This window comes from Phyllobates terribilis, unplaced genomic scaffold, assembly GCF_046119375.1.
Source record: "Phyllobates terribilis strain yellow unplaced genomic scaffold, ASM4611937v1 Scaffold_109__1_contigs__length_5621821, whole genome shotgun sequence".
Taxonomy (NCBI): domain Eukaryota; kingdom Metazoa; phylum Chordata; class Amphibia; order Anura; family Dendrobatidae; genus Phyllobates; species Phyllobates terribilis.
Genome location: NW_027362869.1, coordinates 3,478,051 through 3,492,964, shown reverse-complemented (window position 1 = coordinate 3,492,964; position 14,914 = coordinate 3,478,051).

Below are 14,914 nucleotides of genomic sequence, written 5' to 3'. Positions count from 1 at the left end.
CCAGAGCGATTTACCCGATGAGTCCTTCATACTTAGTCGTTTTTTGCAAAATTTCTGACTTTTTGAAAATTTCACTTTTTTTGTGAAAATCTCCACAAAATGAGGTTATAGTATGTTAGAGGGCATCCCAGGAGGGCTCCACATGTGTGGGTAAAATATATATCCCTTGGGGGGAAATTTGAAAAAAAGTTGAAAAAATTTTTTTTTCTGGACTTAGAAAATTTTCACACATGTCTCAGACTTCCAGAGAGGGGAGCATGTCTGTAAGCGCATCTGATTTCAGTTCCAGAGCGTTTCACCCGATGAGTCCTTCATACTTAGTAGTTTTTTCTAAAAATTTCCACTTTTTGAAAATTTCACTTTTTTGTGAAAATCTCCGCTAAATGAGGTTATAGTATGTTAGAGGGCATCCCAGGAGGGCTCCAAATGTGTGGGTAAAATATATATCCCTTGTGGGGAAATTTGAAAAAAAGTTAGAAAAATTTTTTTTTTCTGGACATAGAAAATTTTCACACATGTCTCAGACTTCCAGAGAGGGGAGCATGTCTGTAAGCGCATCCGATTTCAGTTCCAGAGCGTTTCACCCGATGAGTCCTTCATACTTAGTCGTTTTTTGGAAAAATTTCCACTTTTTGAAAATTTCACTTTTTTGTGAAAATCTCCGCTAAATGAGGTTATAGTATGTTAGAGGGCATCCCAGGAGGGCTCCAAATGTGTGGGTAAAATATATATCCCTTGGGGGAAATTTGAAAAAAAGTTGAAAAAATTTTTTTTTCTGGACTTTGAAAATTTTCACACATGTGTAAGACGTCCAGAGAGGGGAGCATGTCTGTAAGCGCATCCGATTTCAGTTCCAGAGCGTTTCACCCGATGAGGCCTTCATACTTAGTCGTTTCTTGCAAAATTTCTGACTTTTGGAAAATTTCACTTTTTTGTGAAAATCTCCGCTAAATGAGGTTATAGTATGTTAGAGGGCATCCCAGGAGGGCTCCAAATGTGTGGGTAAAATATATATCCCTTGTGGGGAAATTTGAAAAAAAGTTGAAAAAAATTTATTTTCTTGACTTTGAAAATTTTCACACATGTCTCAGACTTCCAGAGAGGGGAGCATGTCTGTAAGCGCATCCGATTTCAGTTCCAGAGCGTTTCACCCGATGAGTCCTTCATACTTAGTCGTTTTTTGGAAAAATTTCCACTTTTTGAAAATTTCACTTTTTTGTGAAAATCTCCGCTAAATGAGGTTATAGTATGTTAGAGGGCATCCCAGGAGGGCTCCAAATGTGTGGGTAAAATATATATCCCTTGGGGGAAATTTGAAAAAAAGTTTAAAAAAATTTTTTTTCTGGACTTTGAAAATTTTCACACATGTGTAAGACGTCCAGAGAGGGGAGCATGTCTGTAAGCGCATCCGATTTCAGTTCCAGAGCGTTTCACCCGATGAGTCCTTCATACTTAGTCGTTTCATGCAAAATTTCTGACTTTTGGAAAATTTCACTTTTTTGTGAAAATCTCCGCTAAATGAGGTCATAGTATGTTAGAGGGCATCCCAGGAGGGCTCCAAATGTGTGGGTAAAATATATATCCCTTGAGGGGAAATTTGAATAAAAGTTGAAAAAAATTTTTTTTTCTGGACTTAGAAAATTTTCACACATGTCTCAGACTTCCAGAGAGGGGAGCATGTCTGTAAGCGCATCTGATTTCAGTTCCAGAGCGTTTCACCCGATGAGTCCTTCATACTTAGTCGTTTTTTGGAAAAATTTCCACTTTTTGAAAATTTCACTTTTTTGTGAAAATCTCCGCTAAATGAGGTTATAGTATGTTAGAGGGCATCCCAGGAGGGCTCCAAATGTGTGGGTAAAATATATATCCCTTGTGGGGAAATTTGAAAAAAAGTTAAAAAAAAATTTTTTTCTGGACATAGAAAATTTTCACACATGTCTCAGACTTCCAGAGAGGGGAGCATGTCTGTAAGCGCATCCGATTTCAGTTCCAGAGCGTTTCACCCGATGAGTCCTTCATAGTCGTTTTTTGGAAAAATTTCCACTTTTTGAAAATTTCACTTTTTTGTGAAAATCTCCGCTAAATGAGGTTATAGTATGTTAGAGGGCATCCCAGGAGGGCTCCAAATGTGTGGGTAAAATATATATCCCTTGGGGGAAATTTGAAAAAAAGTTGAAAAAATTTTTTTTTCTGGACTTTGAAAATTTTCACACATGTCTCAGACTTCCAGAGAGGGGATCATGTCTGTAAGCGCATCCGATTTCAGTTCCAGAGCGATTCACCCGATGAGTCCTTCATACTTAGTCGTTTTTTGCAAAATTTCTCACTTTTTGAAAATTTCACTTTTTTGTGAAAATCTCCGCTAAATGAGGTTATAGTATGTTAGAGGGCATCCCAGGAGGGCTCCAAATGTGTGGGTAAAATATATATCCCTTGGGGGAAATTTGAAAAAAAGTTGAAAAATTTTTTTTTTCTGGACTTAGAAAATTTTCACACATGTGTAAGACTTCCAGAGAGGGGAGCATGTCTGTAAGCGCATCCGATTTCAGTTCCAGAGCGTTTCACCCCATGAGTCCTTCATACTTAGTCGTTTCTTGCAAAATTTCTGACTTTTTGAAAATTTCACTTTTTTGTGAAAATCTCCGCTAAATGAGGTTATAGTATGTTAGAGGGCATCCCAGGAGGGCTCCAAATGTGTGGGTAAAATATATATCCCTTGGGGGAAATTTGAAAAAAAGTTGAAAAAATTTTTTTTTCTGGACTTTGAAAATTTTCACACATGTGTAAGACGTCCAGAGAGGGGAGCATGTCTGTAAGCGCATCCGATTTCAGTTCCAGAGCGTTTCACCAGATGAGTCCTTCATACTTAGTCGTTTCTTGCAAAATTTCTGACTTTTGGAAAATTTCACTTTTTTGTGAAAATCTCCGCTAAATGAGGTTATAGTATGTTAGAGGGCATCCCAGGAGGGCTCCAAATGTGTGGGTAAAATATATATCCCTTGAGGGGAAATTTGAAAAAAAGTTGAAAAAAATTTTTTTTTCTGGACTTAGAAAATTTTCACACATGTCTCAGACTTCCAGAGAGGGGAGCATGTCTGTAAGCGCATCCGATTTCAGTTCCAGAGCGATTCACCCTATGAGCCCTTCATACTTAGCCGTTTTTTGCAAAATTTCTCACTTTTTGAAAATTTCACTTTTTTGTGAAAATCTCTGCTAAATGAGGTTATAGTATGTTAGAGGGCATCCCAGGAGGGCTCCAAATGTGTGGGTAAAATATATATCCCTTGGGGGAAATTTGAAAAAAAGTTGAAAAAAATTTTTTTTCTGGACTTAGAAAATTTTCACACATGTGTAAGACTTCCAGAGAGGGGAGCATGTCTGTAAGCGCATCCGATTTCAGTTCCAGAGCGTTTCACCCGATGAGTCCTTCATACTTAGTCGTTTTTTGGAAAAATTTCCACTTTTTGAAAATTTCACTTTTTTGTGAAAATCTCCGCTAAATGAGGTTATAGTATGTTAGAGGGCATCCCAGGAGGGCTCCAAATGTGTGGGTAAAATATATATCCCTTGGGGGAAATTTGAAAAAAAGTTGAAAAATTTTTTTTTCTGGACTTAGAAAATTTTCACACATATCTCAGACTTCCAGAGAGGGGAGCATGTCAGTGCGCGCATCCGATTTCAGTTCCAGAGCGATTCACCCGATGAGTCCTTCATACTTAGTCGTTTTTTGCAAAATTTCTGACTTTTTGAAAATTTCACTTTTTTGTGAAAATCTCCGCTAAATGAGGTTATAGTATGTTAGAGGGTATCCCAGGAGGGCTCCAAATGTGTGGGTAAAATATATATCCCTTGGGGGGAAATTTGAAAAAAAGTTTTAAATTTTTTTTTTTCTGGACTTAGAAAATTTTCACACATGTCTCAGACTTCCAGAGAGGGGATCATGTCTGTAAGCGCATCCGATTTCAGTTCCAGAGCGATTCACCCGATGAGTCCTTCATACTTAGTCGTTTTTTGCAAAATTTCTCACTTTTTGAAAATTTCACTTTTTTGTGAAAATCTCCGCTAAATGAGGTTATAGTATGTTAGAGGGCATCCCAGGAGGGCTCCAAATGTGTGGGTAAAATATATATCCCTTGGGGGAAATTTGAAAAAAAGTTGAAAAATTTTTTTTTTCTGGACTTAGAAAATTTTCACACATGTGTAAGACTTCCAGAGAGGGGAGCATGTCTGTAAGCGCATCCGATTTCAGTTCCAGAGCGTTTCACCCCATGAGTCCTTCATACTTAGTCGTTTCTTGCAAAATTTCTGACTTTTTGAAAATTTCACTTTTTTGTGAAAATCTCCGCTAAATGAGGTTATAGTATGTTAGAGGGCATCCCAGGAGGGCTCTAAATGTGTGCGTAAAATATATATCCCTTGGGGGGAAATTTGAAAAAAAGTTGAAAAATTTTTTTTTCTGGACTTAGAAAATTTTCACACATGTCTCAGACTTCCAGAGAGGGGAGCATGTCTGTAAGCGCATCCAATTTCAGTTCCAGAGCGTTTCACCCGATGAGTCCTTCATACTTAGTCGTTTTTTGGAAAAATTTCCACTTTTTGAAAATTTCACTTTTTTGTGAAAATCTCCGCTAAATGAGGTTATAGTATGTTAGAGGGCATCCCAGGAGGGCTCCAAATATGTGGGTAAAATATATATCCCTTGGGGGAAATTTGAAAAAAACTTGAAAAAAATTTTTTTTCTGGACTTTGAAAATTTTCACACATGTGTAAGACGTCCAGAGAGGGGAGCATGTCTGTAAGCGCATCCGATTTCAGTTCCAGAGCGTTTCACCCGATGAGTCCTTCATACTTAGTCGTTTCTTGCAAAATTTCTGACTTTTGGAAAATTTCACTTTTTTGTGAAAATCTCCGCTAAATGAGGTCATAGTATGTTAGAGGGCATCCCAGGAGGGCTCCAAATGTGTGGGTAAAATATATATCCCTTGAGGGGAAATTTGATTAAAAGTTGAAAAAAATTTTTTTTTCTGTACTTAGAAAATTTTCACACATATCTCAGACTTCCAGAGAGGGGAGCATGTCAGTGCGCGCATCCGATTTCAGTTCCAGAGCGATTCACCCGATGAGTCCTTCATACTTAGTCGTTTTTTGCAAAATTTCTCACTTTTTGAAAATTTCACTTTTTTGTGAAAATCTCCGCTAAATGAGGTTATAGTATGTTAGAGGGTATCCCAGGAGTGCTCCAAATGTGTGGGTAAAATATATATCCCTTGGGGGGAAATTTGAAAAAAAGTTTTAAATTTTTTTTTTTCTGGACTTAGAAAATTTTCACACATGTCTCAGACTTCCAGAGAGGGGATCATGTCTGTAAGCGCATCCGATTTCAGTTCCAGAGCGATTCACCCGATGAGTCCTTCATACTTAGTCGTTTTTTGCAAAATTTCTCACTTTTTGAAAATTTCACTTTTTTGTGAAAATCTCCGCTAAATGAGGTTATAGTATGTTAGAGGGCATCCCAGGAGGGCTCCAAATGTGTGGGTAAAATATATATCCCTTGGGGGAAATTTGAAAAAAAGTTGAAAAATTTTTTTTTTCTGGACTTAGAAAATTTTCACACATGTGTAAGACTTCCAGAGAGGGGAGCATGTCTGTAAGCGCATCCGATTTCAGTTCCAGAGCGTTTCACCCCATGAGTCCTTCATACTTAGTCGTTTCTTGCAAAATTTCTGACTTTTTGAAAATTTCACTTTTTTGTGAAAATCTCCGCTAAATGAGGTTATAGTATGTTAGAGGGCATCCCAGGAGGGCTCTAAATGTGTGCGTAAAATATATATCCCTTGGGGGGAAATTTGAAAAAAAGTTGAAAATTTTTTTTTTCTGGACTTAGAAAATTTTCACACATGTCTCAAACTTCCAGAGAGGGGAGCATGTCTGTAAGCGCATCCAATTTCAGTTCCAGAGCGTTTCACCCGATGAGTCCTTCATACTTAGTCGTTTTTTGGAAAAATTTCCACTTTTTGAAAATTTCACTTTTTTGTGAAAATCTCCGCTAAATGAGGTTATAGTATGTTAGAGGGCATCCCAGGAGGGCTCCAAATATGTGGGTAAAATATATATCCCTTGGGGGAAATTTGAAAAAAAGTTGAAAAAATTTTTTTTTCTGGACTTTGAAAATTTTCACACATGTGTAAGACGTCCAGAGAGGGGAGCATGTCTGTAAGCGCATCCGATTTCAGTTCCAGAGCGTTTCACCCGATGAGTCCTTCATACTTAGTCGTTTCTTGCAAAATTTCTGACTTTTGGAAAATTTCACTTTTTTGTGAAAATCTCCGCTAAATGAGGTCATAGTATGTTAGAGGGCATCCCAGGAGGGCTCCAAATGTGTGGGTAAAATATATATCCCTTGAGGGGAAATTTGATTAAAAGTTGAAAAAAATTTTTTTTTCTGGACTTAGAAAATTTTCACACATGTCTCAGACTTCCAGAGAGGGGAGCATGTCAGTGCGCGCATCCGATTTCAGTTCCAGAGCGATTTACCCGATGAGTCCTTCATACTTAGTCGTTTTTTGCAAAATTTCTGACTTTTTGAAAATTTCACTTTTTTTGTGAAAATCTCCACTAAATGAGGTTATAGTATGTTTAAGGGCATCCCAGGAGGGCTCCAAATGTGTGGGTAAAATATATATCCCTTGGGGGAAATTTGAAAAAAAGTTGAAAAAATTTTTTTTTCTGGACTTTGAAAATTTTCACACATGTGTAAGACGTCCAGAGAGGGGAGCATGTCTGTAAGCGCATCCGATTTCAGTTCCAGAGCGTTTCACCCGATGAGTCCTTCATACTTAGTCGTTTCTTGCAAAATTTCTGACTTTTGGAAAATTTCACTTTTTTGTGAAAATCTCCGCTAAATGAGGTTATAGTATGTTAGAGGGCATCCCAGGAGGGCTCCAAATGTGTGGGTAAAATATATATCCCTTGTGGGGAAATTTGAAAAAAAGTTGAAAAAAATTTATTTTCTTGACTTTGAAAATTTTCACACATGTCTCAGACTTCCAGAGAGGGGAGCATGTCTGTAAGCGCATCCGATTTCAGTTCCAGAGCGTTTCACCCGATGAGTCCTTCATACTTAGTCGTTTTTTGGAAAAATTTCCACTTTTTGAAAATTTCACTTTTTTGTGAAAATCTCCGCTAAATGAGGTTATAGTATGTTAGAGGGCATCCCAGGAGGGCTCCAAATGTGTGGGTAAAATATATATCCCTTGGGGGAAATTTGAAAAAAAGTTGAAAAAATTTTTTTTTCTGGACTTTGAAAATTTTCACACATGTGTAAGACGTCCAGAGAGGGGAGCATGTCTGTAAGCGCATCCGATTTCAGTTCCAGAGCGTTTCATCCGATGAGTCCTTCATACTTAGTCGTTTCTTGCAAAATTTCTGACTTTTGGAAAATTTCACTTTTTTGTGAAAATCTCCGCTAAATGAGGTTATAGTATGTTAGAGGGCATCCCAGGAGGGCTCCAAATGTGTGGGTAAAATATATATCCCTTGAGGGGAAATTTGAAAAAAAGTTGAAAAAAATTTTTTTTTCTGGACTTAGAAAATTTTCACACATGTCTCAGACTTCCAGAGAGGGGAGCATGTCTGTAAGCGCATCCGATTTCAGTTCCAGAGCGTTTCACCCGATGAGTCCTTCATACTTAGTCGTTTTTTGCAAAATTTCTGACTTTTTGAAAATTTCACTTTTTTGTGAAAATCTCCGCTAAATGAGGTTATAGTATGTTAGAGGGCATCCCAGGAGGGCTCCAAATGTGTGGGTAAAATATATATCCCTTGGGGGGAAATTTGAAAAAAAGTTGAAAAAATTTTCTTTTCTGGACTTAGAAAATTTTCACACATGTGTAAGACTTCCAGAGAGGGGAGCATGTCTGTAAGCGCATCCGATTTCAGTTTCAGAGCGTTTCACCCGATGAGTCCTTCATACTTAGTCGTTTTTTGGAAAAATTTCCACTTTTTGAAAATTTCACTTTTTTGTGAAAATCTCCGCTAAATGAGGTTATAGTATGTTAGAGGGCATCCCAGGAGGGCTCCAAATGTGTGGGTAAAATATATATCCCTTGAGGGGAAATTTGAAAAAAAGTTGAAAATTTTTTTTTTTCTGGACTTAGAAAATTTTCACACATGTCTCAGACTTCCAGAGAGGGGAGCATGTCTGTAAGCGCATCCGATTTCAGTTCCAGAGCGTTTCACCCCATGAGTCCTTCATACTTAGTCGTTTCTTGCAAAATTTCTGACTTTTTGAAAATTTCACTTTTTTGTGAAAATCTCCGCTAAATGAGGTTATAGTATGTTAGAGGGCATCCCAGGAGGGCTCCAAATGTGTGGGTAAAATATATATCCCTTGGGGGAAATTTGAAAAAAAGTTGAAAAATTTTTTTTTTCTGGACTTTGAAAATTTTCACACATGTGTAAGACGTCCAGAGAGGGGAGCATGTCTGTAAGCGCATCCGATTTCAGTTCCAGAGCGTTTCACCCGATGAGTCCTTCATACTTAGTCGTTTCTTGCAAAATTTCTGACTTTTGGAAAATTTCACTTTTTTGTGAAAATCTCCGCTAAATGAGGTCATAGTATGTTAGAGGGCATCCCAGGAGGGCTCCAAATGTGTGGGTAAAATATACATCCCTTGAGGGGAAATTTGAATAAAAGTTGAAAAAAATTTTTTTTTCTGGACTTAGAAAATTTTCACACATGTCTCAGACTTCCAGAGAGGGGAGCATGTCAGTGCGCGCATCCGATTTCAGTTCCAGAGCGATTTACCCGATGAGTCCTTCATACTTAGTCGTTTTTTGCAAAATTTCTGACTTTTTGAAAATTTCACTTTTTTTGTGAAAATCTCCGCTAAATGAGGTTATAGTATGTTAGAGGGCATCCCAGGAGGGCTCCACATGTGTGGGTAAAATATATATCCCTTGGGGGGAAATTTGAAAAAAAGTTAAAAATTATTTTTTTTCTGGACTTAGAAAATTTTCACACATGTCTCAGACTTCCAGAGAGGGGAGCATGTTAGTGCGCGCATCCGATTTCAGTTCCAGAGCGTTTCACCCGATGAGTCCTTCATACTTAGTCGTTTTTTGCAAAATTTCTGACTTTTTGAAAATTTCACTTTTTTGTGAAAATCTCCGCTAAATGAGGTTATAGTATGTTAGAGGGCATCCCAGGAGGGCTCCAAATGTGTGGGTAAAATATATATCCCTTGGGGGGAAATTTGAAAAAAAGTTGAAAAAATTTTCTTTTCTGGACTTAGAAAATTTTCACACATGTGTAAGACTTCCAGAGAGGGGAGCATGTCTGTAAGCGCATCCGATTTCAGTTTCAGAGCGTTTCACCCGATGAGTCCTTCATACTTAGTCGTTTTTTGGAAAAATTTCCACTTTTTGAAAATTTCACTTTTTTGTGAAAATCTCCGCTAAATGAGGTTATAGTATGTTAGAGGGCATCCCAGGAGGGCTCCAAATGTGTGGGTAAAATATATATCCCTTGAGGGGAAATTTGAAAAAAAGTTGAAAAATTTTTTTTTTCTGGACTTAGAAAATTTTCACACATGTCTCAGACTTCCAGAGAGGGGAGCATGTCTGTAAGCGCATCCGATTTCAGTTCCAGAGCGTTTCACCCCATGAGTCCTTCATACTTAGTCGTTTCTTGCAAAATTTCTGACTTTTTGAAAATTTCACTTTTTTGTGAAAATCTCCGCTAAATGAGGTCATAGTATGTTAGAGGGCATCCCAGGAGGGCTCCAAATGTGTGGGTAAAATATATATCCCTTGGGGGAAATTTGAAAAAAAGTTGAAAAATTTTTTTTTTCTGGACTTTGAAAATTTTCACACATGTGTAAGACGTCCAGAGAGGGGAGCATGTCTGTAAGCGCATCCGATTTCAGTTCCAGAGCGTTTCACCCGATGAGTCCTTCATACTTAGTCGTTTCTTGCAAAATTTCTGACTTTTGGAAAATTTCACTTTTTTGTGAAAATCTCCGCTAAATGAGGTCATAGTATGTTAGAGGGCATCCCAGGAGGGCTCCAAATGTGAGGGTAAAATATACATCCCTTGAGGGGAAATTTGAATAAAAGTTGAAAAAAATTTTTTTTTATGGACTTAGAAAATTTTCACACATGTCTCAGACTTCCAGAGAGGGGAGCATGTCAGTGCGCGCATCCGATTTCAGTTCCAGAGCGATTTACCCGATGAGTCCTTCATACTTAGTCGTTTTTTGCAAAATTTCTGACTTTTTGAAAATTTCACTTTTTTTGTGAAAATCTCCGCTAAATGAGGTTATAGTATGTTAGAGGGCATCCCAGGAGGGCTCCACATGTGTGGGTAAAATATATATCCCTTGGGGGGAAATTTGAAAAAAAGTTGAAAAAATTTTTTTTTCTGGACTTAGAAAATTTTCACACATGTCTCAGACTTCCAGAGAGGGGAGCATATCTGTAAGCACATCTGATTTCAGTTCCAAAGCGTTTCACCCGATGAGTCCTTCATACTTAGTCGTTTTTTGGAAAAATTTCCACTTTTTGAAAATTTCACTTTTTTGTGAAAATCTCCGCTAAATGAGGTTATAGTATGTTAGAGGGCATCCCAGGAGGGCTCCAAATGTGTGGGTAAAATATATATCCCTTGTGGGGAAATTTGAAAAAAAGTTAAAAATTTTTTTTTTTCTGGACAGAAAATTTTCACACATGTCTCAGACTTCCAGAGAGGGGAGCATGTCTGTAAGCGCATCCGATTTCAGTTCCAGAGCGTTTCACCCCATGAGTCCTTCATACTTAGTCGTTTCTTGCAAAATTTCTGACTTTTTGAAAATTTCACTTTTTTGTGAAAATCTCCGCTAAATGAGGTTATAGTATGTTAGAGGGCATCCCAGGAGGGCTCCAAATGTGTGGGTAAAATATATATCCCTTGGGGGAAATTTGAAAAAAAGTTGAAAAAATTTTTTTTTCTGGACTTTGAAAATTTTCACACATGTGTAAGACGTCCAGAGAGGGGAGCATGTCTGTAAGCGCATCCGATTTCAGTTCCAGAGCGTTTCACCAGATGAGTCCTTCATACTTAGTCGTTTCTTGCAAAATTTCTGACTTTTGGAAAATTTCACTTTTTTGTGAAAATCTCCGCTAAATGAGGTTATAGTATGTTAGAGGGCATCCCAGGAGGGCTCCAAATGTGTGGGTAAAATATATATCCCTTGAGGGGAAATTTGAAAAAAAGTTGAAAAAAATTTTTTTTTCTGGACTTAGAAAATTTTCACACATGTCTCAGACTTCCAGAGAGGGGAGCATGTCTGTAAGCGCATCCGATTTCAGTTCCAGAGCGATTCACCCTATGAGCCCTTCATACTTAGCCGTTTTTTGCAAAATTTCTCACTTTTTGAAAATTTCACTTTTTTGTGAAAATCTCCGCTAAATGAGGTTATAGTATGTTAGAGGGCATCCCAGGAGGGCTCCAAATGTGTGGGTAAAATATATATCCCTTGGGGGAAATTTGAAAAAAAGTTGAAAAAAATTTTTTTTCTGGACTTAGAAAATTTTCACACATGTGTAAGACTTCCAGAGAGGGGAGCATGTCTGTAAGCGCATCCGATTTCAGTTCCAGAGCGTTTCACCCGATGAGTCCTTCATACTTAGTCGTTTTTTGGAAAAATTTCCACTTTTTGAAAATTTCACTTTTTTGTGAAAATCTCCGCTAAATGAGGTTATAGTATGTTAGAGGGCATCCCAGGAGGGCTCCAAATGTGTGGGTAAAATATATATCCCTTGGGGGAAATTTGAAAAAAAGTTGAAAAAAATTTATTTTCTGGACTTTGAAAATTTTCACACATGTGTAAGACTTCCAGAGAGGGGAGCATGTCTGTAAGCGCATCCGATTTCAGTTCCAGAGCGTTTCATCCGATGAGTCCTTCATACTTAGTCGTTTCTTGCAAAATTTCTGACTTTTGGAAAATTTCACTTTTTTGTGAAAATCTCCGCTAAATGAGGTTATAGTATGTTAGAGGGCATCCCAGGAGGGCTCCAAATGTGTGGGTAAAATATATATCCCTTGGGGGAAATTTGAAAAAAAGTTGAAAAATTTTTTTTTCTGGACTTAGAAAATTTTCACACATATCTCAGACTTCCAGAGAGGGGAGCATGTCAGTGCGCGCATCCGATTTCAGTTCCAGAGCGATTCACCCGATGAGTCCTTCATACTTAGTCGTTTTTTGCAAAATTTCTGACTTTTTGAAAATTTCACTTTTTTGTGAAAATCTCCGCTAAATGAGGTTATAGTATGTTAGAGGGTATCCCAGGAGGGCTCCAAATGTGTGGGTAAAATATATATCCCTTGGGGGGAAATTTGAAAAAAAGTTTTAAATTTTTTTTTTTCTGGACTTAGAAAATTTTCACACATGTCTCAGACTTCCAGAGAGGGGATCATGTCTGTAAGCGCATCCGATTTCAGTTCCAGAGCGATTCACCCGATGAGTCCTTCATACTTAGTCGTTTTTTGCAAAATTTCTCACTTTTTGAAAATTTCACTTTTTTGTGAAAATCTCCGCTAAATGAGGTTATAGTATGTTAGAGGGCATCCCAGGAGGGCTCCAAATGTGTGGGTAAAATATATATCCCTTGGGGGAAATTTGAAAAAAAGTTGAAAAATTTTTTTTTTCTGGACTTAGAAAATTTTCACACATGTGTAAGACTTCCAGAGAGGGGAGCATGTCTGTAAGCGCATCCGATTTCAGTTCCAGAGCGTTTCACCCCATGAGTCCTTCATACTTAGTCGTTTCTTGCAAAATTTCTGACTTTTTGAAAATTTCACTTTTTTGTGAAAATCTCCGCTAAATGAGGTTATAGTATGTTAGAGGGCATCCCAGGAGGGCTCTAAATGTGTGCGTAAAATATATATCCCTTGGGGGGAAATTTGAAAAAAAGTTGAAAAATTTTTTTTTCTGGACTTAGAAAATTTTCACACATGTCTCAGACTTCCAGAGAGGGGAGCATGTCTGTAAGCGCATCCAATTTCAGTTCCAGAGCGTTTCACCCGATGAGTCCTTCATACTTAGTCGTTTTTTGGAAAAATTTCCACTTTTTGAAAATTTCACTTTTTTGTGAAAATCTCCGCTAAATGAGGTTATAGTATGTTAGAGGGCATCCCAGGAGGGCTCCAAATATGTGGGTAAAATATATATCCCTTGGGGGAAATTTGAAAAAAACTTGAAAAAAATTTTTTTTCTGGACTTTGAAAATTTTCACACATGTGTAAGACGTCCAGAGAGGGGAGCATGTCTGTAAGCGCATCCGATTTCAGTTCCAGAGCGTTTCACCCGATGAGTCCTTCATACTTAGTCGTTTTTTGCAAAATTTCTGACTTTTTGAAAATTTCACTTTTTTGTGAAAATCTCCGCTAAATGAGGTTATAGTATGTTAGAGGGTATCCCAGGAGGGCTCCAAATGTGTGGGTAAAATATATATCCCTTGGGGGGAAATTTGAAAAAAAGTTTTAAATTTTTTTTTTTCTGGACTTAGAAAATTTTCACACATGTCTCAGACTTCCAGAGAGGGGATCATGTCTGTAAGCGCATCCGATTTCAGTTCCAGAGCGATTCACCCGATGAGTCCTTCATACTTAGTCGTTTTTTGCAAAATTTCTCACTTTTTGAAAATTTCACTTTTTTGTGAAAATCTCCGCTAAATGAGGTTATAGTATGTTAGAGGGCATCCCAGGAGGGCTCCAAATGTGTGGGTAAAATATATATCCCTTGGGGGAAATTTGAAAAAAAGTTGAAAAATTTTTTTTTTCTGGACTTAGAAAATTTTCGCACATGTGTAAGACTTCCAGAGAGGGGAGCATGTCTGTAAGCGCATCCGATTTCAGTTCCAGAGCGTTTCACCCCATGAGTCCTTCATACTTAGTCGTTTCTTGCAAAATTTCTGACTTTTTGAAAATTTCACTTTTTTGTGAAAATCTCCGCTAAATGAGGTTATAGTATGTTAGAGGGCATCCCAGGAGGGCTCTAAATGTGTGCGTAAAATATATATCCCTTGGGGGGAAATTTGAAAAAAAGTTGAAAAATTTTTTTTTCTGGACTTAGAAAATTTTCACACATGTCTCAGACTTCCAGAGAGGGGAGCATGTCTGTAAGCGCATCCAATTTCAGTTCCAGAGCGTTTCACCCGATGAGTCCTTCATACTTAGTCGTTTTTTGGAAAAATTTCCACTTTTTGAAAATTTCACTTTTTTGTGAAAATCTCCGCTAAATGAGGTTATAGTATGTTAGAGGGCATCCCAGGAGGGCTCCAAATATGTGGGTAAAATATATATCCCTTGGGGGAAATTTGAAAAAAACTTGAAAAAAATTTTTTTTCTGGACTTTGAAAATTTTCACACATGTGTAAGACGTCCAGAGAGGGGAGCATGTCTGTAAGCGCATCCGATTTCAGTTCCAGAGCGTTTCACCCGATGAGTCCTTCATACTTAGTCGTTTCTTGCAAAATTTCTGACTTTTGGAAAATTTCACTTTTTTGTGAAAATCTCCGCTAAATGAGGTCATAGTATGTTAGAGGGCATCCCAGGAGGGCTCCAAATGTGTGGGTAAAATATATATCCCTTGAGGGGAAATTTGATTAAAAGTTGAAAAAAATTTTTTTTTCTGTACTTAGAAAATTTTCACACATATCTCAGACTTCCAGAGAGGGGAGCATGTCAGTGCGCGCATCCGATTTCAGTTCCAGAGCGATTCACCCGATGAGTCCTTCATACTTAGTCGTTTTTTGCAAAATTTCTCACTTTTTGAAAATTTCACTTTTTTGTGAAAATCTCCGCTAAATGAGGTTATAGTATGTTAGAGGGTATCCCAGGAGTGCTCCAAATGTGTGGGTAAAATATATATCCCTT